General features: G+C 35.5%; 1 protein-coding gene across 9 annotated transcripts in view; it reads left to right on the forward strand.

Moving 5' to 3' along the window:
* The window catches only part of MLLT10 (MLLT10 histone lysine methyltransferase DOT1L cofactor), a 240,833-nt gene that overhangs the window by 23,599 nt on the left and 191,502 nt on the right, over nucleotides 1-25,732 (forward strand). Inside the window, exon 1 of one of the 9 annotated variants that reach the window (XM_016224705.2) lies at nucleotides 4,347-4,531. The exons of the other annotated variants lie outside the window; for them this stretch is intronic. The gene's annotated coding sequence lies outside the window, so the exon portion shown is untranslated. Of the gene's footprint in view, nucleotides 1-4,346; nucleotides 4,532-25,732 lie in introns of those variants that run through there. 9 annotated transcript variants of the gene reach the window in all.

Below are 25,732 nucleotides of genomic sequence, written 5' to 3' on the forward strand. Positions count from 1 at the left end.
CAACTGAGGTGCTTGCCCTTGGCTGGAATTGAACCCGGGACGTCAGCTCTAACCACTCAGCAAAACTGGCTAGGGCTTAAGTTCGTTTTTATTTCGGCCACCTGGAGATTAACCCTTATCTACAAAATTAAAAAGTGTTTTCAAATTTATTTATATTTGACGTTTGAGTGCATGAAGCCAGGATGGGATGTCTCCAGTTGCATTTTAAATAAAAAATTATATGTAACTTTTTAAAAAAAATTTCTGTACAAGCTTTTTATCCCATATACTTTAAATAGAATGGCTTCAAAATTAAACATTTGCTAACATTATTTCTTACTGCTGAGTCATTTTTGCTTTTAAGAAATTCAGTACACTATCCTAAGTTCCTATAGCTTTGAAAGAGGAGATTTTAAAAAGTTAACAGATTAGTGCTTACCACCATAGATAAAATAGCAAGTAGCCAATTTTTGGTAGTCTCTCCCCTTCTTTAAAAAAATGTTTTTATTGATTTCAGCAAGAGGAAGGGAGAGGGAGAGTGATAGAAACATTAGTGATGAGAGAGGGTCATTGGTCGGCTGCCTCCTGTATGCTGCCTGCTGGGGACTGAGCCTGCAACCTCGGCATGAGCCCTGACTGAGAATCAAACCAAGATCTCCTAGATCATAGGTTGATGCTCAACCACTGAGCTATACCAGTGGGGCTGCTAGTCTCTCTTTTTGATTCCTCTTTCTTTTACTATGAGAAAAGCCTAGGCTGACCTGAAGTAGGTGCTTAATACATATTTGTATCATTTTCTAACCTGCCTACATAACTAGTAAGAGAAATGAAAACATGGTGTCCTTGTAAGATACATTGCCCAGCATATGGTATCTATTTATTCCATGTTTTTATGTAGGTTTAATTTTATGTTTATCAAAGTGTTATGCACATAGTTAAAGTGAGGTAGTACCAGAAGCTTCTCTTCACACACAAAACACCTTGCTGCTTGATTCTTGAATCCTCATCTCATTCTTCAGAGGCAACTCCTTCTGGTATTTACTTCTATATTTCTAAAAGTAATGTCTAAGCACCTACTTTTGGACATATTTTTAGTTGTTGCCTTTTATGGTATCACAAATTTTGGTTAAATCAGTAGTGCTAAATAATATTTACATTATTATGACTTTAAATATTTTGCTAATTTTCAAGCCACGTATACTATGATTGCTTCATATAATTTTCCATTTGGTTAATGAATCAGGTGGTCTATAAATTCAATTTTTCTTTTCTTCTGTTTACTACTTTCCTTTTCTTTTTCCTCTTCCTCTCTCCACCATCTCCTATCCCTCTCCATCTCTCTCCCTTCCTGTCTTCATCCTCTCTCCTCCTCCCCTTCCTCTCTCCTCTCTTTTCTCCCTTCTCTGCCGCCACCTCTCCTCTCTTCCTCCTCCCTCCTCTCCCTCCTCCCCCTCCTCCGTCTTTCCCTCTTCCTCCTTTCCTTTTAAATTGGTAGATCTTCCTCTAGATACTGTCTCCCCTGCTCTCCTCTGGCCTGGTTTCCCTAGGCCTGGAACTTCCCTTCTCTATCATCTGGAGTTTCTTTACTTTTTGCTTATTTTGGATTCCCTGTTTTCTAACCCTTCACTCCCCCATTTTTTCCTTTTTAATGTTTTATTTTCTTGTTTTAGTTGGCACATCTTCCGGCAGCTTCATAGGAAAAGGTGTATGAGAAATAAATTTTTAAAGATTTTGTGTGTTGTAGTTTTATTATCTTACTTGATTGATAGTGTGTCTGAACTATCAATCAAGTAAGTAATTGTTTTCCTTCAGAATTTTGAAGATATTTCTCCACTGCTTTTTAGCTTTCAGTGTTTCTGTTAAGTCCCATGAAGTTCTAATTTCTAATTTTTTGTATGTGATTGTTTCTCTGGATTTAGTACTTTTTCCTTATCCAGTTTATTTCTGATGCTTAAAAAAAATGTTTTTATTGATTTTAGAGAGAGAAGAAGGGAAAGGGAGAGAAACATCAGTTGGCTGCCTCCTGCATGCCCCCTATTGGGGATCGAGCCCACAACCCTGGCATGTGCAGGGACTGGGGCTCTATCCAGAGACCTTTTGGTGCATGGGCTGAAGCTCAACCAACTGAGCCACAGCAGCCAGGACTTTGATACTTTTCATGGTAGTGTGCTTTCCCTTACTCATTATACTGGGCACACAGTGGCCCTTTTGATTTGGTAAATCATGTTGGAGAACATTTCAGTTAAGGGAAATATTTTTGAATTATTTCTTTGATAATTTCCTCAGTAACATTGTCATTGTTTGTTTTTTCTGTATGTTTCTTTATTTGGATATTGGGCCTTTTGAACTAATCTTCTAATTTTTTATATTTTGTATTTTTGTTCTATTTTCTGAAGTAGTTTCTTACTTTATCTTCCAACTCTTAACTTAAATTTTTGAATTCTCTTACACTTTTTTTAATCCTCACCTGAGGATATTTTTTCTTTTGCTTTTAAGACAGAGTGGAAGGGGGAGAGGGAGGGAGAGAGAGGGCGGGGAAAGAAAGAAACATTTATGTCAGAGAGAGACATCAGTTGGTTGCTTCCTGCATGTACCCAGACTGGGACCAGAGATGGAACCTGCAACTGAGGTACGTGCCCTTGGCCTGAATTGAACCCAGGATCCTTCAGTCCAAGGGCTGATGCTCTAACCACTGAGCCAAACTGGCTAGGGCTCTATTACACTTTTCATTTTCAAGGGCTCTTTTATGCTCTCTGAATGCTCCTTATTTTCAGTTTCTGATTTTGTTTTTTGGATGCAATTTCTTTTCTTAACTCTATGAAGATATTAATCAGCAGGTTCTTTTTGTTTTGTTTCAGTTTTCTGAAGTTTTCTTCTGCTCCTGGGACTCTTTTCATCAGTTTCTCTGCACCATTTGTTTTGGCTTGTCTTGTTAAAGACTTTGCTTAAAAATCTGGTCACTCTTAGCCAACCAGTTCATAATGCGTCAATTGGAAGTTCTGTGCATGAGCAGGGATTTTTGGCTTCATTATAGGTTTTAGCTGGGTTCTTCTATTAGGAGACCATTAACTGGTTAGTTTATGTAGAGAAAAATCATCCATTTGGAATTGACCAACCTGGTTACCAATATTTTTTAAGCCAAGTGGTTGCTGGAATTTTACTATTTAGAATTAGGTTTTCAGTTACTTCTTTCAGTATGGTATCTCTTTTCTTAGCTGTGCCTGGTGTCCCCAAGTCTAGAATTCCTCATTTATCCTTTTTGTAGTTTTCTAGGGTGAGGGAGAGACAGTGTGTAGTGTAGAAGGAGATTGGGAGGGAGGTGTGTGATTTTTTCAGTTTATACCCAGTTCCTTCTGTTTTTAGTCTTACCTGAACTTATTCCTCACAGATATATACACCACCACTGTGCTTTTATAACTCCCTGCTCCTGATGCCTGTGCCTAATGTTGTTCCATTTTCTGGTGCTATGTGGTCCAAGATACATTGCCTTTGGGCTTGTCTTACTGCAGCAACCTTTTCTGATCTGTTAAGTCATTTACTACTTGTCTTGTTTCTAGCTTCCAAAACTTTATAGTTGCTGTCTTCTCTTTTGTTCTTTTTGTCTTTGTGGCTTTATGCCCTTTTAATATAATTTAGTGGAATATTAGGAAAGAGAGGAGGTAATTTTTAAGTATAATTAAGTACCTGTGTCTGTGATGTTGTCTTTTCCCATTTCTTCCAGGGTCCTTGTTTTATTTTTTTAGTCTGTTATTTTTACTTTTTTCCCCACTCAGCCCACAAACATATTTGAATCTTCCTATGGATTCTACTTTCCCTTTATGTTTTTCACCTTTCCATCTTTCCTCTTTCACTAGTAGACTTCCTGGAAGAATAAAACCATTTGCTATCTCTGCTTCTGCAACTGCTTTTTATAGTCTAGCCTTAGTTATACTTAATATTTGAGATATAACTTAGTTTTTATTTTAAACAATAGCATATAGAAATATAGAAATCTGCATTTGCTATAATAATCTCATCATGGACACTATTTTGTCTTTCAGTGACCATTATATAAAGATCCATGTACAAGAAATTCTTTTAATAATTTAGCATAAGGAAAATTGTCTCCCTTGAGGATATGGTTTATTTCCTTCTTTTTGATATCTCTGACACGCATTCTGTTTTTCTTTTTGTTCCAGCTACCAGGCAGCCTAGAAACAAACCTGGTCTTTAGTTATATCAGTTATATTAATCTGATTATTAGTATAGTTGCTTCCTCCTCCTCCTCCTGTGGGGTTTAGAACTTCACCTCTTATCTCTGTTTCTCTGCATGTTGATTTCATTCTCTCATACTACAGACTCTCTACTTCATGAGGCTGGAACGATGACTGCTGGCAGCTCTTGGCTCTCATCTTCCCAGCCCCTTCAACCAGAAGAAGGGGCTCTCTTGAAGAATCCTGGGAAGGACTCTGATTGGCCTGTCTTGGATCATGTACTCACCATTCCTGTGGCTGGATTGGGGAGGGTACTATGAATGACAACCCTCACTAGAACTACCTAGTTGGAGTCAGGGGTAAGAGAGTTTCCCTAAATCAGAGGATGTCCCTCATATTGGCTTTCAGAGTTCATTTTTCTGTTTTTTATTGTTATAATATAGATCCCTTATTTGTAGGCTGCCTCAAATCCTTTTCTGAAAAAATTTTATATATTTAAATAAGTACATAAAATATCACAAACTCCTTTGTATTCATTTACCCTTCCAGCCATTACATTTGGCTCTTAAGTCCACCACTCTATTGATTTTGTGAACTTTAAATGGCCATGTCTAAAATTTTCTTTTCGGTTTTTATTTTACTTGATCTACTTTCAGCATTTAAAACTGTGATTAGTCAATATTTCTTGCAACACTCCTCATGACTTCTGGGAAGCTGCTTTCTCCTTTTATCTCTTTGAACATTGCTGTTTGGCATTACTTTTTTTTTTTTTTAAAATATGTTTTTATTGATTTAGAGAGGGAGGGATAGGGAGAGAGAGATGGACACATCAATGAGAGAAACATTGAGTGGCTGCCTCCTTCATGCTCCCTGCTGGGGATAGACCCCACAACCCAGGCTTGTGCCCTGACCAACCTCCTGGTGCTTGGGTCAATGCTCAACAAATAAGCCACACTGCTTGGGCTGGCATTACTTCTTTACTTCTTGAAAGGTGATTTTATACGATTGCTTTTCTGGCCTGTTTATTTGATTACCTCACTTGAGGTAAACTTATGCATGCTTATGGATGCCTCTAGGCATCAATATCGCCTGAACAATTTTTTTCTAGTCTTCAGATCCATATTTGCAGTTGCCTCCTGGATATCTCTCTCTATTTAGGTATCCTAGGCATCGTAAATTTAATTTTTCTACTTATCTAGTCACTGACATAATCTAAGCCCTATTTTTTTTTTTTTTGGTCTAGATTATTGAAACAGTTTAAATTACTTATTTAATTTTTGATAAGGTGATATAATTAAAAACTATGAAAAGAGCCTGGCTGGCATGGTTCAGTGGTTGAACATCGACCTATGGATCCAGGAGATCGAGCTTCGATTCCTGGTCAGGGCACAAGCCTGGGTTTGTGGGCTGGATTCCAGTGTGGGGCATGCAGGAGGCAGCTGATCAATGACTTTCTCATCATTGATGTTTCTCTCTCTCCCCCCTCCGTCCCTCCCTCTTTCTGAAATCAATACAGATATTAAAAAAAAATATATATATATGTAAAGATACACAATGGAAGTTCTTCCTCCTAAACCTCTCTTACTTGCCCAGTTTTGCTTCCCAACTTCCTATTGTAATGTTTTTCATTTATTTTCCTGGTTCCTTTATATATGTACATGCTTCTACATATACAGATTCTTGTTTTTCTTTCTTTTTTTTACAGAAAGGTAGCGTATCACACATACTTACAGTGAAGTTCTCCCTTATCTTTCCTGTTTAGTCCCCCTCTGTTTCAAAATTATCTCCTTCAAAATAAATATGATTGTTGTTTCCCAATTTCCTATAGTGTTTCTTAAATATTGGTGCAGGGAAGATTTTTTTTCCTGGTCCATAGTATTTTCACTAAAGTATTGTATTTCCACTTATACATTTAATTTCTCCATAGAGTATGGCTGGGTAAACACCCCCCACCCTCACCCCCAACACTAAAAATTCTAGTTTCGTAGTTACTCAGTAGGATCAGAAACTTGTGGTGGTATTACTCTAGAGTCAAATAGAAACTAAAGCTACCCTAATGCAATGTAAACCCTTCTTTAGCCATTTATCTAGTTCCTACCACTCCTGTTTACTCTCCCCACTCCATCATCTACATAACCATGAGTAGATTAATAACCCCAAAAGATTAGTTTCTACATGCTGTTCTCCAGAGATGATATTCTTAAGTGCTATGCTATAATGTTCAAGCAAGTAACTAGAAGTGTTAAGACATGTACATTTGACTGTCTTCATCTTGATAATTTAGAATAAGGGAAAAATGAAAATAGCATCAGTGTGGTTAGAATAGGAAGTATATTAACTGTAGGGACACTACAGCAAAACCTCAGTATAATGGACTAATTCGGGCGAGGGTATGTCCGTTAAGGCTGAAAGTCCATTGTATAATAAGGTAGGCTTTCCAAATGCATGTTAAAAAGCTGACAAATTAGTTAGTTTACCTGTTTTTACTTATGTAGACATGTTTGTGTAATTAAAATTAAGTATGTATGAAAAGTTAATTTCACATAAAAGCTTTCTATATGTATTAAACAATAATTTTAAATTTATACTTAATAGGTCTAGTAAATGCATGCATTTACCAGTCACTGACAGTAAACAAATGCACATGGCTGGGGCCTGACATCACAGTTTGGAACATCAGTGAGCATGCCTTAAAACTGCTGAAGAAAGTCACTCCTCCAGTTACCCCTTGAGATTCTTTGTGATCATATGTGAATCATTCGCCGAACGTTGTTTACTAGCCGTGACTCTTGGATTTAAATATGTAGACTATAGTTGTAGATGTGTAATATTTATTTATGTTGGTGAAATTACTATGGTGTTTTTTCCAACATATGGCCTATTTGCTAAAATGTGTTAAAAAATATCCTGTTAATTTAATTATAAGCAAATCTTGGTTAAAAACATTTTAAAATTAACAGGGTGTTAATTTTCACATATGACATACGGACGGGAAACTTTGGTCTGTTAAATCTGAAGTCCGTTAAATTGAGGTCTGCAAAATTGAGGGTTTACTGTATTCTTTCATGGTTGGATCTTTTTGGAGGTTTATTAGTTTCTGCCATTGTATGTGTATGTTTTAACTCCCTTTTTCTTTTTCTTTTTTTAATATATCTTTATTGATTTTAGAGAGAGGAAGAAGGAAAAGGGAGAGAGAGATAGAAACATCAATGATGAGAGAGTCGTCATTGATCGGCTGCCCCCTGCATTCCCCCGACCAGGGATCGAGCGTGCAACCTGGGCATGAGCCCTGACTGGGAATCGAACCTTGATCTCCTGGATCCTAGGTTGATGCTCAACCGCTAAACCACTCCCAGTTGGGCTTAACCCCCTTTTTCTTACTTATTCTTTCTCTCTGTTTTGTTAATCCTCACTGAAGAGCTTTTTCACTGCTTTTCTGAGAGACCAGAATGGAGGAGGGAAGGGGAGAGAAACATCAATGTGAGAGAGACACATCGACTGGTTGCCCTCCCACATGCTCCCTGATAGGGGAGTGAGCCCACAACCCAGATATGTGTTCTTGACTGGGGATCAAACCCATGACCCTTGGTGCACAATCTGATGCTCTAACCATCTAGCCACACTGGCAAGGGCATCTCTTTTTAAAACAAATATGTTTTTATTGATTTTAGAGCGAGAGGAAGGGAGAGGGAGAGAGAGAAACATCAGTTGGGTGCCTCCTGCACGCCCTCTACTGGGGATTCAGCCCACAACCTGTGCATCTGCCCTGGCTAGGAATCATACTGGTGACCTCTAGGTTTAATGAGTCGAAGCTCAGCCATTGACCCTCGCTAGTTGGGCATATTTTCTTTGTCTTTAAAGTTAGAATGGAAATATTTCGATGAGCTATATTTCTGTTCAGGAAAATTTCATTTTACTTAGACTTTCCAGAAGTTTTTTTAAATCTTTGGCAACACATGATTAATATTTATGGATGTTTAACTGCGTTTGGTAGCTGATTTTTTTGGGGAAGCTTTGAGGTTTCTCTTCCAAACACATTCCATCCTTTGGTGTTCTTTGATGTATGGATAATATATGTCAAAGTATGTTTCTTTTGTCATTTGAACAAATAGCCATATATTTTAAGCTATGAAAGGATTAATATTTTACTCTTGTCCAAACAAAGAATTTTAATTTCTTTGGGCCAGTCCTGTGCATTTTAATTTACTTTACTTATTCCTGTGTGTGTGTGTGTGTATGTATATATATGTGTATGTGTGCAGAATTTTCTTAACTTATATTTAATTGTAAGATATGTGATTCTAAGAAAAGAGGGTACACCTACTATATGGACAGTTAAAATAAAAAGGTGAATATTCACATACTTACCAAGCTTAATAAGTAGAGCATTGTTCATACCTTTGACCCCTGTTGTGCATCTCCCTGATTACATTCCCCTCTTTGGCAAAGGAAACATTTTCCTGATTTTTGTATTAATTATTCTTGATTCTCTTGTTTTATTTCTAAACAGTGTATTATTTAGTTGTGGCTGTTTTGAACTTTGTGTAAATGGAATAATGCTCTATTGATTTTTCTTGATTCATAGTATACTTTCGAGATTCATCTGTTTGATGCATGTAGTTATAGTTGATTCATTTTCATTATTGTATAATATTTCTACATGTAAAGTACACCATTATCCAGTCTGCTGTTGATGGACATGAAGACTTTTGTCAGTGTTTTGCAGTTATGAACAATTACTGTTTTGAATATTTTGTATATGCCCAAGAATTTCTCTAGCTCACTACTCTTCAGTTGCTGGGTGTGCTCCACAAAGGGTCATAAAATCAGTTTAGTGGGGTAGTCCAGCATTAAAAAAATGAAGTTAGACAGGAAAAAACTCACAGTGTATTTCCGGTATCCTGTGTATGTATACAGGGTTGCAATATAAGGCATATTATGCCTCCCACCATCTTATCTTCTTAGCATTCATTCAAGTCCAATATCCACTTTAAAATAGATTTATTTGGTATTTCAGCGGTATCATATATATTAGCGATTGCTATGACAACAGCTTTGTAACCCTCTAGTCACACTTGACCTAAAAAAACACACCAAAAAACATTCTATTTTAAACAGCATTGAAACATGAGTCTACATAGTGTAATTTTGAAATTGTAAAATATGTAATGTGTTTATTTCTTATAAAAATCATAGAATTCAAGTGGCTATAAATTATGTTTCTATATATTTGGAAGACAACTTTAGTGCCTTCCTTTTCGATAGGAGGTTGTGCATGCATTGAGAAAGAGATTTTCTTGACCCATTTTCACTGAGCTGCTTTCTGTACAAATAGCAAAGGTCTAGTTATTATTAGCAGTGCCCAGTAAACCTACAGGTGAAAGGATTATTGAATATGGAATACATTTTGTTAGGAAAAGGCACTAGAAAGAAAAATACAGCTGCAGGATTATTATAAAATATGCGCTTACTGAAAGGTAAATTGCAAGGAAATTTTTTCTTCTCTAAATTAGGTAATCCTGGGCATATTTTATATGCAGAATACTTCAAATGGTGAGGGGAAGGAGTGTAATTTAGCAAATAATCATTTTTAAAATAGCCTTTTAAGATATTTTTTGTTGTCTCTTGAAGTTTTACCAGATGTTTTGCAATTACAGAAATGTTGTGTAGAATGTATCTCTCTGGGACAGGTGAATTACTGGAAACTTTAGTGGAGTTTAGGATCAAAGGCTGACCAGGGGCTCTACTTAAAAGATAAAGAAAGTACAGTAGGGTTGTGAAAAGTTTTATTTGAGATCATATCCTTTCAGGGACTGAATAAAACTTTCAAAACATCAGCAGTCCAGAGCAATCCACTTTCCTCTGACCTGAGCTTCCATAAGCCAACTGCCTGTTCAATACTTTGATTGGGGAGGGGGGGGATGAAGTGGGACAGGAAAAAACAGTGTATTTCCAGTATCCTTTGTGTGTATACAGGGTTGTAATATTCAGTCTGAGGGAGAATAGGTCAGTGCACCTGACTAAATAGTTGGGTATTGCATGTTTTAAAAATTCTTGTAGCACACTGGTTGAAAATCACTGCTCTGGGTATATACTTAGAAGTGGAGTTGCTAGGTTGTCAGGAAGGCCCAATTCATTTTCAGAAATGGTTATTTTACTTTACTTTCCCACCAGTGAATGACTTTGCTTTACATCCTTATCCAATGCTGAGCATGTCAATCTTTTTAACTATAGTCATTTTAGTAGTTGTGTGGTTGGTATGACCTTGTGGTTTTTACTTTGCAATTCCCTGATGTTGGTGAGCTCCTTTTCATATATTTATAGGCCGTTTGGATTTTTTCACTTGTGACTTGGAGATGGCTTTTCTATGTTAGTGGTTCATTTTTTAAATTCTTTTTATGAAAAGTTCTTAATTTCAATGTCGAAATTTTCAGGTTTTTTTGGTGTTGTTTTTTTTTTTGTGGTTAGTGCTTCATGTGATCTGTTAAAACAGAAATTTTTTCCTAACTTTAGATCATGAAATTATTCTCCTATATAATCTTTTGTAAATTTTTTTTTTTTTAAATAAATCTTTATTGATTTCAGAGAGAGGAAAGGAGAGGGAGAGAGAGAGATAGAAACATCAATGATGAGAGTCACTGATCGGCTGCCTCCTGCACGCCCCCTGTTGGGGATTGGGCCTGCAACCGAGGCATGTGCCCTGACCTGGAATCGAACCCTGATTGCCTGGATCCTAGGTCGACCCTCAACCGCTGAGCCACGCCCAGCCGGGAATCTTTTGTAAAAATTTTAAATTATTTTTTGAGGTAGGGAGGGGGAGAGAGAGAGACAGACATCGATTTCTTGTTCCACTTATTGATGTATTCATTGGTTGGTTCTTATATGTGCCTTGACTGGGAATCAAACTCAAAATCTTGGTGTATAGGGACGATGCTCTAACCAACTGAGCTACCCAAGCAGGGCTCCTATATAATCTTCTAAAATAATTTTTTCCCCTTCCTTTTACATTTAAGCCTATAACCACCCCATCTGGATTTGATTTTGTGTATAGAGTAAAATAGGGGGAGAACATAGATTTATTTTATATATATTATATATTTATATAGTTTATACATATTATGTGTTCCATGTTATATTAAACATCCAGTTGTTTTAACACCTACTCTTTCCTCTTTTGCTGCAAAATGGTACTGTGTCACAAATCAGCAGTTCTTATGTGAATGGATTTGTTTTTGGATGTTCTGTTCTTTTGATTTGTCTATGTTTCATTATCACAGTTTTGTTCTTTTAAATATGTTTTTATTGATTTTAGAGGGACGAAGGGAGAAGGGGGAGAGAAACATAGATGTGAGAAACATCAGTTGGCTGCCTTTCTCATGCACCTCGACCGTGGATCGAGCCCACAACCTGGGCATATGCCCTGATGGGGAACCGAACTGGTGACATTTCAGTGCATGGGACAACGCCCAACCAACTGAGCCACACTGACCAGGGCAATACCACAGTTTTAAACTTACTGTAGCTTATCTTAAAGCCTGGACATGAGACCACATAAAATTAGTCCTTTCTTCTTGTCTTTTCCTCTTTTTAAAAAATATCTTGTACATTGCTCTTTGCATTTGATAACCATTTAGAATCATATTCTACAAAAACATCCTTTTAGTGTTTTGATTGGCTTTGCATTCAATTTGAGACTTTTTTTTACAGTTTGAAGCTTTAAATGTATGAAGATGGTAATCTCCAATTATTAGGTGTTTTTTTTTCTTGTAAAATATACACAACATAAAATTTACCATTTTAACCATTTTTGAGTGTGTATATAAGTGACATTAAGTACATTCACAATGATGTATAACCGTCACCCGTGTCTATATCCAGAACTTAAAAAAAATTTATTTTAAAAATATAGTTGACATGCAATATTATATTAGTTTCAGGTGTACAACATAGTAATTAGACATATACCTTACAAAGTGATCACCTTCATAAGTGCATAGTTATGCACTTTTGACACTGTGCATAGTTATTATTGACTATATATATTCCATTGACTATATATATTCCCTATGCTGTACTTCATATCCTCATGACTAATTTAATAATGAACAGTTTATACTTAATCCTCTTTACTTTTTTGCCCATCTCCCATCTGGTAACCATCAGTTTGTTCTCCATGTCTGTGAGTTTGTTTTGTTTGTTTGTATTGTTTTTTAGATTCTCTACATCTAAGTGAAATCATATGGCATTTGTCTTTCTGTCTGACTTATTTCACTTTATACCCACTAGGTCCATCTGTGTTACTGCAAATGGCAAGATGTCATTCTTTTTATGGCTGAGTAATACTCCATTGTTTATATGTGTGTGTGTGTGTGTGTGTGTGTGAGTGTGTATACATATATAAAATACCACATCTTTATTCATATGTGATGGACATCTAGGTTGCTTCCATATCTTGGCTATTGTAAATAATGCTGCAGTTAACACAAGGATGTGGGTATCATTTTGAATTAGTGTTTTCAATTTCTTTAGATAAATACCCAGAAGTGGGATTGCTGAGTCATATGGTAGTTCTATTTTTAATTTTTGGGGGACTCTCCATGCTGTTTTCCATAGTGGCAGCATCCACCAACAATACAAAACCCACCAATAATGTACAAGGCTTCCTTTTTCCCCACATCATTGTTAACACTTATTCTTTGTTGTCTTTTTGATAATAGCCATTCTCACAGGTGTGAGGTGTTATTTCATTGTGGTTTTGATTTGTATTTTCCTGATAATCAGTGATGTTGAGTATTTTTTCATGTCTTTCTTGACTATCTGTATGACCTCTTTTGAGAAATGTCTGTTCAGATCCTCTGCTAATTTTTTAATTGGACTTTTTTTACGTTGAGTTGTATGAGTTCCTTATATATTTTGGATATTAACCCCTTATTGGACATATTATCTAGAACTTTTTCATCATCCCAAACAAAACTCTATACCTGTTAAACAATAACTCCCATTTTACCATCTTAGCGGGTGACCTTTATTCTACTTTATTTATATAATTTTTTCTTTTAAATATATCTTTATTGATTTCAGAGAGAGGAAAGGAGAGGGAGAGAGAGAGATAGAAACATCAATGATGAGAGAGTCATTGATCAAGCCCGCAATCCAGGCATGTGCCCCGACTGGGAATCGAACCCCAATCGCCTGGATCCTAGGTCGACGCTCAACCGCTGAGCCATGCCCGACCGGGCTCTACTTTATATTTTTTAAAAATTTAATTTATTGGGATAATATTGTTCAGTAACATACAAGTTTCAAGTGTACATTTATATGATATATCTTCTTTATTTTGTTGTTAATCCTTACCTGAGGATATTTTTTCCATTGATCTTTAGAGAGAGTGGAAAGGAGGGGGAGTGGGGTGAGAGAGAGACATCAATGTGAGAGAGACACATCAATTGGTAATTGGTTGCTTCCCGCACATGCCATGACCTATACAGAAAGAGAAATACCGTATGATTTCACTTAGATGTAGAATATCTTTATATTGCACTGTATGCTCACTATCCAAAGTCTAGTCTCCTTTTAGCACCGTATATTGACTCCCTTTACCCTCTTTATTCTCCCTCCATGCTCCCTACTTTCTAACCTTATGAATTTGTCTACTGTAGATACCTCATATAAGTGGGATGATACAATATTTATCCCTGGTATTTAGCTTATTTCACTTAACTTACTGTTTTTGATGTTCATCCATGTTGTAGATATAGAATTTATTGCCTTTTTATGGCTGAATAATATTCTATTGTATGTATATACCACATTTTGTTTATCCATTCATCTGTAGATGAACACTTGTGCTGTTTCTCCCTTTTGACTATTGCGAATAATGCTGCTATGAACATTGTTGTACAAGTATCTATTTGAGTCTCTCTTTTCAATTTTTTGGGGTATATACTAGAAGTGAAATTGCTGGATCATATGTTTATTCTGTGTTCAACTTCTTGAGGAATGGTTAAAATGTTTTTCACAGAGGTGTACTATTTTACATTCCCACCGGTAGTGTGTGAGGGGTTCAGTTTTCTACATCTTCTCCAACTCTTTTTTAAATTTTATTATTATTATAGCTATGCGTGGTGTGAAGTGGTATCCCCTTGTGGTTTTGATTTGTATTTCCCTAATGATTAGTGATGCCAAGCATTTTCTCATGTGCTTTTTGGCCATTTGTAAATCTTTAGAGAAATGCCTGTTCAGTCCTTTGCCCATTTTGTAATTGCGTTGTTTGTGTTTCTGTTGTTGATTTGTAAGAGTTCTTTATCTAGTTCTGGATGCCAAAACTAGTATCTAGTTCTGTGTCCAGACTCTTAGTAGATACATGATTTGCAAATATTTTCTTGTATTCTGTGGGTTATTTTTTTCACTCTCAGGTGCACAAAAGTTTAATTTTGATGAAGTTCAGTTTATCTGTTTTTAGGTATTTTTTTTTTTTTTAGCTTTGTGCTTTCAATGTCATATACAAGAAATCATTGCCAAACCTAGTATCACAAAGATTTCCTCTTTTTTTTTTCCATCCTCACTGGAGCATATGTTTATTGATTTGAGAGGGAGAGAGAGAGAGACATCAATGCGAGAGAGAAACTTTGGTTGGTTGCCTCCTGTACCCGCCCCAACCACAGATCAGACCCACAACTTAGGTATGTGCCCTGACTGGGAATCAAACCCTCAACCCTTTTGTGCATGGTGTGACGCTCCAACCAACTGAGCCACCCAGTCAGGGCAAGGTTTCCCCTGTTTTTTAAAGTTTTTTGTTTTTTTTTTAAGTTTTAGCCCTTATGTTTAGTCTTTGACCCATTTTCAGTTAATTTTTGTATATAAGTAAGTTAAGGTTCCAACTTCGTTTTGCATGTGGATATCCAGTTTTCCTAGCACCATTTGTTTAAAAAACTGTCGTTTCGCTATCAAATGGTTTGACTTTCTTTTCCAAAATCACTTGGCCATATATGTGAGGATTTATTTTTGCACTCTTTATTCTCTTCCATTGCTCTGTGTCTGTCTTTGTGCCAATACCACACCATTTTGATTACTGTAGCTTTTTAGTTAGTTTTGAAATGAGGAAGTGAGTCCTCCAACTCACTTTGTTCCTCGTTTTCAAGATTGTTTTGGTTATTCAAGGTCCCTTGAGATTCTAAATGAATTTTAGGAGATTAATGGACACATTTGGTCCTGTCCAAAACGTCATGGAGACATTTGATCCTTGCAGAAAGGTCCTTGAAATTTGTTCATGTTCAAAGCATCTATGAACATATGTGGTCCATGTCAAATTGTACTTGCTATTTGGTCCTGTTTAAAACATCCATGCTACCTAGCCAGGTGTGGCTCAGTGGTTGAGCGTCGACCCAGGAACCAAGCAATCACTGTTTGATTCCTGGTCAGGGCACGTGCCCAGGTTGTGGCTTGATCCTCAGTGCGGGGCATGCATGAGGCAGCCAATCGATGATTCTCTCTCATCATTGATGTTTCTATCTCTTTCTCCTTCTCCCTTCCTCTCTTTTGAAAAAAACAAAGCAAAGCAAAAAACCATCCATGCTTAGAAAACATTCCTGGGTTCAAATAGCCCATAACATTTATTTATACTTTTCATTTATAGGATTGAGTTATGAAGAATACTATTGTGTTTTATTAGTTTAGTAATTGCGTTGTGGCTGTATTGCCAATAATAATTCTATTCCCTCGGTAGCCTAGCTGGTAATGGCACATACAGTTAAGTAGATGGGTTGGTGTGGACCAAATATCTCCGTGGATGTTTGGACAGGACCAAATGTCCTGCAGGGTTTTGGTAATACATTTTTCTACTTTTGTAAAATGTTGTTGGGATTTTTAGTAGGGATTGTCTTGAATCTGTAGATCACTTTGGATAGTGGTGACATCTTAACAGCGTTGGGTCTTCCAATCCATGAACATGGGGTGTCTTTACTTTTATTTATGTTATCTATACTTTCAGCAGCATTTTGTAGTTTTCAGTGTGCAAGTTCTTTGACTCCTTAGATAAGCTTATTCCTAAATTTCTTTGTTTTTTATGCTATTGTAAATGAAATTTCTTTCTTTTTCTTCTTAAGAGCAAGTTTATTTAGAAAGTCACAGAGGTAGAACAAGTGAGTGAGTGAAGAAATGCACTTAGGAAACAAGTTGAAGAGGCAAAAGAAAGGCCCATGGAGCTTAGGAGATAGGAAGATGAAGGTGTAACATGCCTTGGAGGAAGAAGAGGGGAAGGGGAAAGGCGAGGGTGTGCTTGAGGTGGGAGGGGAGAATGCTCTGCAATAGCTTTCTTAATTTTCTTTTTGTTTATTTACAATTATTTTAAAATTGAACTTTCTGAGTCAGATTTAAAGACATGCAGCTATAAGAAATAATACAGAGAGATCTTCATACCATTTACCTGTTTCCTTAAGATGCTAACATCTTGAAGAACTATAGGACAATATCACCAGCAGGATATTGAAATTGATACAGTTAACAGAATAATTCCATCACCACGAGGATCCTTCAGGTGCCGCTTTTTTATAGCCACCCCTGATTCTTTTTTTTGGTTTTTTTGTTAATCCTCACCCAAGGATATTTTTCCCACTGCTTTTTGGAGCGAGAGTGGGAGGGAGGGGGAGAAAGAAAGGGAGAGAGAGAGAGGTAAACATTGATGTGAGAGAGACACATGGATTGGCTGCCTCCACACGGTCCTGGACCTGAATGGGGAGAATCTGCAACCTAGGTATGTGCCCTTGACTGGCAATGGAACCTGCTACCCTTTGGTCCACTCTAACCGCTGAGCCAAACCGGCTAGGGCATTTATATCTTCTTTTGGTCTGCTGATGACTTTTGCCTTTTTTTTTTAAAAAAAAAGATTTTCATTAAGAGAGGAAGGGAGAGAGAGAAAGAAACATTGATATGAGAGTGAAACATCGATCGGCTGCCTCTTGCTTGCCCCCTCCTGGGAATCGAGCCTTCAACCTGGGCATGTGCCCAGACCAGGAATCAAATCAGCAACCTTTCAGTGCACAGGACAGTGCCCAACCAACTGAGCCACATGGGCCAGGGCACTTTTGCCTATTTTCTAATTTGTTCGCTTGCTTACCTACGTATGTATTTAGAAAACATATACATTTTGAATTAGCCAGCTGGACTCAGTTTATTTTAGATGGTTCCAGTTTTGTTGGTAACATTCAAAAGCATTATAGGCAGGAGCCAGTTAAACATAGGCATTCTTCTCTCCATCAGGCCTAGAGTGGAAAAGGAAGCCTCAGTCCTGGCTGTCCTCACTTCCCGCATACTCTTTCTTCCTTCTTCAGTCTTCTGGCTCATTAGTGGTTCCTTCGTTTATGTCATTTTTCCCCCAAATAGTGATTTTGCCATCATTTCCCTTTTTTTTTATTTACTGTAGAGCTTTATGGTTCTTATATATTGTAGACATGAGTGCTTTGTCAAGTATGTGTTTTGCTCTTATTTTCTCCAGTGCTGGACTTTGTGTTTTTCCTCCGAATGGGATTTTTTTAATGCAGGTTTTAATTTTGATGAAGTCCAGTTTATGAATTTTTCTTTTTATGGGTCATGCTTTTGTTGTAAAATCTAAAACACATTTTCTAACTCTAAATTCCACCAAATTTCCTGTTTTCTTTTAAGAGTTTTATAGTTTTATGCTTTATATTTAAATTTGTGATACATTTTGAGGTCATTTTTGTATAAGGTGTGAGACTTAGGTGAATGGTTTTTGTGGGGTTTTTTGGCCTGTGGGTGCCCAAATTGCTCATTGCCATTTGTTGAAAAATTGCTCTTGCAGGTTTGTATAGCTGAGCATTAAAATTTAAAAAAAAACACAAACATTTTTATTGATTACAGAGACAGGAAGGGAGAGAGATAGAAACATCAAAGAGAGAATCATTGATTGGCTGCCTCCTGCATGCCCCTTACTGAGCCCGAAACCCAGGGATGTGTCCTGACTAGAAATCGAACCACTATCTCGTGGATCCTAGGTCAACACTCAACTGCTGAGCTCAATGGCCGGGCTAATATTCTCTTTTAATTTATTCTTTGACCCATTGCTTAGTTTAGAAGTATATTTAGATTCTAAATATTTGGGGATATTATATTGATTTCTAAACTAATTGCATTGTGGTCAGAGAAGATTCTTTGTATGTATGACCTGAAACTTTTAAAAATTATTAAGAGTTGTTTCATGGCGTGATTATGATCTGTCTTGGTGACTGTTTCATATGTCTTTGAACAGAATGTGTATTCTAGTTTATGTAGAGTGTTCTATAAATATTACTTCATGTCATTTTTGTTGTGGTATTAATTCAGGTGAATAGTATTGTTCAAGGATCTGTAGCCTTACTGATTTTCTGTCTTCTAGTTCTATCAGTTATTCAGAGAGTTTTGTTGAAATCTCCAAATGTAATTTTGGGTGTTTAATAAATTTCTTCTTGTAGTTTTTATTTTTACTTTATGTATTTTGAAGCTGTTACTAAGTGAATAAGTGTTTAGGATTTTAATATCTTCTTAATAAGTTAAACACTTTATCTTTGTGAAATGATCCTCTCTTTTGGGTAATATTTTTGATTTTCAAATCTACTTTATATGATATTAATATAATTTCAATTTTATTTTGATTTTGCAGTATGTAATAGGACCTTTTCTCTGGCTGCTTTTTAAAGATTACTTTGTTCTGTGTGTTTATAATTATTAAATATGGCAAATTATTGGCACTGTTTCTTCAGACTTTTGTTTTCTGTATTTATCTCCTGTGGCTCCAATTGCAAGTATCTTGACCTCTTGAAGTTATCTCATAGCCAACTTATGCTTTGTTCATTTTTTTAAGGTATTTTTTTTTCTGGGTTTCATTTTGGTTAGTAACTGTTACTTGGTTTCATGTGCTGTGAATCGCATACAGCATGTTTTTTTAATCTTAGACCTTATAATTTTCATCTCTAAGTGTCCAATTTTTAAAAATTTTTTGGTGTATCTACTTAACATGTTTAATGTTCCCTCTAGTTTCTTGAACATATAGAATGTATTCCTAATAATTGTTTTAAAGAACTTGGCAATAATTCTGTTATCTATGTCATTTTAAGGTTGGTTTGACTGACTAGATTTTGTTTCATTAGGGGTGTAATTTCCTATATCTGCATGTGTCTTGTAAGTTTTTATTGACTTTTAGTCATTACGAATTTATCTATGAATTTATCTTGTTAGGGTTTCTATTTTAGCATGCTTATAAAAATATTTTTTGACTTTGTTCTGTGACATGGTTAAGTTACTGGAAAATAGTTCCTTTTGGGTTTTGTTTTTATTTTGTTTGGACAGACCAGAGCTATGTTTAGAGTTAAATTTTCCCTCCTTCTGAGGCATTACTCTTCTTAGTACTCTGATGTGATATGAATGACTAGGTTTTCCATTCTGGCTTTTGGGAACAAGCATTATTTGCATCCTTGTATGAGTTCTGGGTGCTGTTACTTCTAAATCTTTTGGTGATTCTCTCCCTGGCCTTGAATAGCTTTTCTCACATGCCAGTGCTGATTAGTTAGTTACTCAACATATTCTAGGGTCAATCTCTGTAGACCTCTTCATTTTTCTCTCTCTCCCCAGCTCTCTACTCAGTGCTGTTCTCCCTTGTGAGCTCTAGCCACCTTGGCTTCCTTGGACTCGCAGCTCCATTTCCACAACTTGGGGAGACAGGCCCTGCCTGGGTTCCTTCTCCCTGTTCCACGGCCTGGAAACTCTCAAGGCAGTAAGCTGGGCAAATGTATGACTCATGTCATTTGTTTCTTGTCTCCTAGGGATCACTGTCTTTCATTACTTGTTGTCCAGAATCTTTAGTGCTGTTGTTTCACATATTGTGTTAGGTTTTTATTATTTCATGCAGATGGCTAAATCTGGTCCCTTTTATTCCGTCTTGACTGGAAGTGGTTTTATTTTGCTTTTTTGTAATGACTATTGATATTGAGTACATTTTATTTGCTTATTGATCGTTCATGTGTTTTCTCGTTTGAAGAGTTTATTCATACCTTTAGCCCTTTTCCTTCTTTCTCTCCTTTTTTCTTTCTTCATTCTGTTTGTCTTTTCTTTTTTTTCTTTTTTTTGAGTTGGAGAGCTCCTTATATGTCCTGGATATATCAGTCCTTTGTTAGATAAATATTTTGTAAGTACTTTCTTCAAGTCTGTGGTTTCCTATTTTCTTCACTGTGCCTTTTAATGAGCAGAAATATTTAAGTCTAATTTATCAGTTTTTTCTTTTATAGTTATTGCTTACTGTGAGCTAAGACACTTTTGGCTAACCCTGAAGTCATGAAGGTAATTCCTTTGTTTCCTCTAAAACTTTTTGTTTTTGCTGATTTATATTTATGTAGGTCTGCGATGCAGCTCAAATTAAGTTTTATAGGTTTTATTTTTTGTGTGTGGATATCCAATTGTTTCTGCACTGTTTGCTGAAAAGAGTGTCCTTTCCTCACTGAATTGCTTTGGTAAAACATCACATGGCTGCATAAGTGAGCTCTATTTTAGGAATCTTTATTCCGTTTCATTGATCTGTTTGTCTATCCTTATATCATTAACTACAGTATTTTGATTATTCTTAACTCTATAGGAAATCTTGAAGTCAGATTTGCAAGTCCTTCAACCCTTTTCATCTTTTTCAGGGTGGCTTTGTGTATTCTAAGTCCTTAGCACTTCCATATAAATTTTAATACTAGTTTTTCCATTCTCCGAAAGGCTGATGTGATTATGATTACAATTGCTTTGAATATATAGATCCTTTTGAGGAGTATTGACATGTTAACAGTGTTGAGTCTTCATATTTACTAGCATGGTATAGTTCTCTTTTATTTAGGTCATCTTTGTTTTTTCTGAGTAGTATTTTGTGATTTTCAATCTTTGGTCATATATGCCTTGTTTTTAAAATTACTTTTATTTTTCAATATTTTATGTGAGTGTGTAAGTGGTATTTTAAGGATTCAGTTTTTAAGTATTTGCTCTTAGTATATGGAAGTAGAATTGACCTATGTATATTGACCTGTGTCATACAACCATACTTAACTCACATTAATTCTGTGAGATTTTTGGTGATAACTTAGATTTTTCTAGTAGTTGATAATGTCATAAAACTTTACCTCTTTACAATTTGTATTTAAAAAATTTTTTTTCTTCCTTTATTGCATATACTTAAATCTTGTTCCCATTCGTTGGGGAAAGCATTCAGTTTTGTACCATTAATTATGATGTTAGCTGTAGGCTTTTTATTGATGATTATTACCAGGTTGTTTTTAAGTATTGATTTTATTATTATTTAAGTATTGCAGGCTAGGCTAATAGATCAGGAGAGGACTGCCATTGAAAAGATAGTTTGTTATATTCACAGATCCCCAGAGGAGTTGTTAACACCAAGGAGGCCATATAGGTTAGTTACAAGGCAGAAGGAGCAAAAGGGAAAAAGTAAAGGCAGGAGCCTTTATTTTGGCTTCTGAGGGAAGGAATAGTCAAGGAATGGTAATCAAGTTTAGGATTTTCTATTTAGGATAATTTCAAGGACTCAGGGGGGCATAGGGACTTTGCCTAGTTGTCTGGTACCTAGCCCTGGGATGATTAAGGCAGGGACATATAGTGGCTGGAGTATAAAATAAAGATGGCTGGGGGTGTAGACTCTGGATTGGTTGCTTTGCTTAAAAACGGTGTTCCCAAAAAACTGTAGACACACTTTAACAGCTGATAGCTCAGTTTTGAAAATGAAATGTACTTTAATAAACATTGCTTTTATAATTATTCATAGTGTGTATGTACTTTTTTTTTTTTGAGACACCCTATATATGAAAGCTAGCTGGGGAATTGTTTGCTGTTTCCAGGAATTAGCCAGTCTTGGGAGGGAGGGGCAGTCCCTTTAGCATCAGCAAGCCCCAAACTGTCAAAAATCAGAATGAAAAGATATGATTAATATACAGGTTGAGTAAGATCTATTCCTAGTTTTCTGGTAGTTTATAGCTGAATGAATACATATATATATATATATATATATATATATATATATATATATGTATACACACACACATACATATATATATATTTTAATTTATTGAAAATTTTTTCTTTTTAGAGAGAAGAAGGGAGGGAGGAAGGAAGGGAGGGAGAGGGAGAGAGAGCAATTTGTTGTTTCACTTATTTATACACTCAATGATTGATTCTTGTTTTTACCCTGACTGGGAATCAAGCCCACAACCTTGGCATATTGGGATGATACTCTAACCAACTAAGCTATGCAACCAGGGCCTGAATGGATATTTTTTGTCAAATACTTTTTCTGCATCTGTTGAGATGATTTTATATTTTAAAAAGTTAATATGGTGAATTTCATTGTTTTATTTTCAAATGTTATAACAACCTAGTATTTCTGGAATAAATTTCACTTGGTCACTCTGTATTATCCTTTTTATATATTGCTAGATTTAAATTGCTAAGTTTATTAAATATTTTTGCATCTATGTACATGAGGAATGTTAGTCTGCAAATTTTTTTTGTAGTTGATTTTCAAGTTTTAGTATTATTGGTATATTCTTTAGTATTATGCTGACCTCAAAAATGATTTCTGAATTATTCTCTACTTTCTGAAAGTATTTGTATTTTCTGAAAGTGATGCTATTTCTTCTTTGGTGATTTGAAGGAATTTACCAGTGAAAAATCTGAGCCTAGAGTTCTACTTTGAGGAAGGATTTTGATAATGAATTCAACTTAAAGGGTTCTTTAAATTTTTATTTCATCTTGTCAGTTTTAGTAAGTTGTGTTTTTCAGAGAAGTTTTCCATTTTACCCAAGTTGTTGAATTGATTAGTGTAAAGTTATTAATAATCTTTTGTCCTTTGAATATCTGTGGGTTCTATAGTGATAATTCCTTCTTTATTCCTGATATTGGTTATTTGTGTGTGTTTTAAAATCAATTTAGCTAGAGATTTATCAACTTTGTTGATCTTTCCGAAGGACTAGTTTTGAGTTTAAATTTTCTCTACTGTTTTTTTTTTTTTTTTAATTTAATTTTTTTCTGCTCTCCACTGTTTGCTTTCTTCTACTTAACTGGCAGTTTACTTTGTATTCTTATAGGTTCTTTAGGTGGAATCTTAGGTCATTAATTTTATACCTTTTTTTCCTAATGTGTTCAGGGAGCATACTCTGTATGATTTCAGCCCCCTCCCCTTTGTAAGTATGTTTTTATTGATTTCAGAGAGAGGGAGAGAGAGACAGAAACATCAGTGATGAGAGAGAATCATTGATTGGTTGCCTCCTGTATGTACCCTATTGGGAACTGAGTCCGCAACCCACGCATGTGCCCCAACCGGAATCAAACCATGACCTCTTGGTTCCTGGGTCAATGCTCAACCACTGAGCCTCCCAGTCCAAGCTGATTTCAGCCCTTTTAAATTCATTGTGTCTTACTTGTGTATGTCCTATATATGGTCTTTCATGATGAAAGTACCTTGTTTACCTGAGAAGGATGTGCATAATGATTTATGGTATTGCTTAGATTTTCCATGTATTTATTGATTTTTTTAATCTAATTTTGTTAATTACCAAGACAGAAATGTTAAAATACTCTTATGTTTGTGGAATTGTGTATTTAGTCCTTTACTGATGACAGTTTTGCCTCATATTTTGAATCATTGTTACGAGGTACACATTTATGTCTTCATTATTTGATGCTTATGAGTCTCAAGTTTAGTCTCAAAATTACTTGCTTCGATTTAGGTCTACCATTTTAGTAAGTTTTTTCTGTTTCTCTCATTTTTTTTTTCTTTTTAATATATTTGAAAATTAGTATTTAAAAACAGTTTTAATGGTAAAATTCACATATATAGTGTACAATTCAGTGGTTTTTAGTCTATTCACAGAATTGTGCAACCATTGGCCATAATCAATTTTAGAATATTTTCATCACCTCAGAAAAAGCCTTGTGTCGTCCATAGTTCAGCTATTTAAAGTGTACAATTCAGTGTTTTTTACTATGTTCACAGAATTGCACAACCATTACTATAATCAATTTTAGAATATTTTCATCACCTCAGAAAAAACTCTGTGCCCATTAGCAGCCACTGTCCATTACCCAGCCTCTCCAGTCCCTGGAAACTACTAATCTTTCTGTCTCTATTCTGGACATTTCATATAAATGGAGTCGTACAATACGTGGTATTTTGTAAGTGGCTTTTTTTCCTCTTAGTATAATGTTTTTAAGGTTCACTTATGTTGTAGCATATATTAGAACTTTATTTCTTTTTATTGCCAAATAACATTCCATTGTTTGGATATACCACATTTTATGTATTAGTTCACTAATTGATAGACATTTAGGTTGTATCTACATTTTGGCTATTACGAATAATACTGTTATGAATGTTTGTGTACAAACTTATGTAGATGTGTTTTTTTCATTTCTTTTGGGTTTGGAGTTTTTGATCCATGTGATAACTAACCATTTGAGGAACTGCTAACTCAGTTATACCTCTTTACATTCCATCAGTAACATATGAGGGTTCTAATTTCTCCATATTCTTGCCAACACAATATTTTTACCTATTGTTTCTCTTTGATTTTAGCCATCCTAGTGGTATCTCATTATTGTGTTGATTTGTATTTCCTAAATGACTAATGATGGTAGACATCTTTTCATGGGCTTGTTTTGGTTACTTACATGTTTTATTTGGAGAAATGTCTATTCAGATCCTTGGTACAATTTTTCATTGGTTTGTATTACCTTTTTATTATTAAGTTGTAGGACTCTTTATGTATTCTGGATATAAGTTCCTTATCAAATATGTGACTTGCAATATTTCTTTCATTCTGTGGATTGTCTTATTTGATGATATCATTTGCAGCACAGAAGTTTTTAGGTTTGGTAAGTTGTAATTTATTATTTCTTTTGTTGCCTTTGCTTTTGGTGTATCTAAGAAAAGTGCTGCTCAGCCCTAGGTCCTGAAGATTTACTCCTGTTTCATTCTAAGAATTTTGTAGTGTTAGCTCTTTTAAGTATATGATCCATTTTGAGTTCCTTTTATATAATTACATGAATAAAGGGTCCACTTAATTTTTTTGCATGTGGATAAGAATTTTTAACATAAAACTTTTCTAAAGCTATTTCTCTTTATATTAGTTTCTTAGCATTCCTCTAGCAATTTCAATATATTTACTTACCTTTTTACAGTCCATATAGTGTACCATTTATAGTTAATACTGTACCATTTCTTGTAAAGTGTAGGAAACTTGGAGCCTTAAGAGATTCTTTTCACCTCTCTGCTGTCAGTTAAATTATTGTCATATGTATTAGATCTACATATATTATATACCCCAGAAGATGATTATAGTTTTTGCTTTCAGTAAGAACTAAAAATCTTTTACAGTTACCAGATATTTACCTTTTGGGGTGCTCTTCTTTGCTTCTTGAAGATTTACATTTTCATCCAGTACCATTTCCCTTCATTTTGAAGACTTATTTTAGTCTTTATTGTAGCCTATGTCTACTGATGATGCATTCTGTTCTCTTTTATCTGAAAATAC

The sequence above is a fragment of the Miniopterus natalensis genome, chromosome 1, assembly GCF_054644295.1.
Source record: "Miniopterus natalensis isolate mMinNat1 chromosome 1, mMinNat1.hap1, whole genome shotgun sequence".
NCBI classification, from domain to species: domain Eukaryota; kingdom Metazoa; phylum Chordata; class Mammalia; order Chiroptera; family Miniopteridae; genus Miniopterus; species Miniopterus natalensis.